Genomic DNA, 387 nt, shown 5'->3' with positions numbered 1-387 from the left:
CGGGGCGAGGGCGGGGCCGGATCGGGGGCGGGGCTACGATCTGTGGGGGCGGAGCAGGGGCGGAGGGGAGCCGGGAGACCACCCCTCGGCTGGCCACCGGGCCTAGATAGAGCGCGCTGGCTGGGAGCCACCAGTTACCAGCTTTGGCGCCCTGGCAGGTCACCCAAACTCTCAGCGCCTCTGTGTCCTTAAATCTAAAATGTGGGTGGTAATAGAGTCCACCTCCCAGCGTTATATAAGGATTAGAGCTTGAGAAGGGGCTGAGGATGGGGAAACCGAGGCAAGGAAGCTGAGAGATAAGGAGACAGCTGGAAGACGAAGTCGACAGACAGACATGAAGGGGGTGCAGTGTTCAGTGGGGAAAAGGCTTAGGGAGGGCGATTGTAC

This window comes from Aethalodelphis obliquidens, unplaced genomic scaffold, assembly GCF_003676395.1.
Source record: "Aethalodelphis obliquidens isolate GAN/ISIS:26980383/991018 unplaced genomic scaffold, ASM367639v1 scaffold69, whole genome shotgun sequence".
In the NCBI taxonomy this organism is placed as follows: domain Eukaryota; kingdom Metazoa; phylum Chordata; class Mammalia; order Artiodactyla; family Delphinidae; genus Aethalodelphis; species Aethalodelphis obliquidens.
The sequence above is the reverse complement of the archived record's forward strand: the minus strand, read 5'-3'. Positions refer to the sequence as shown.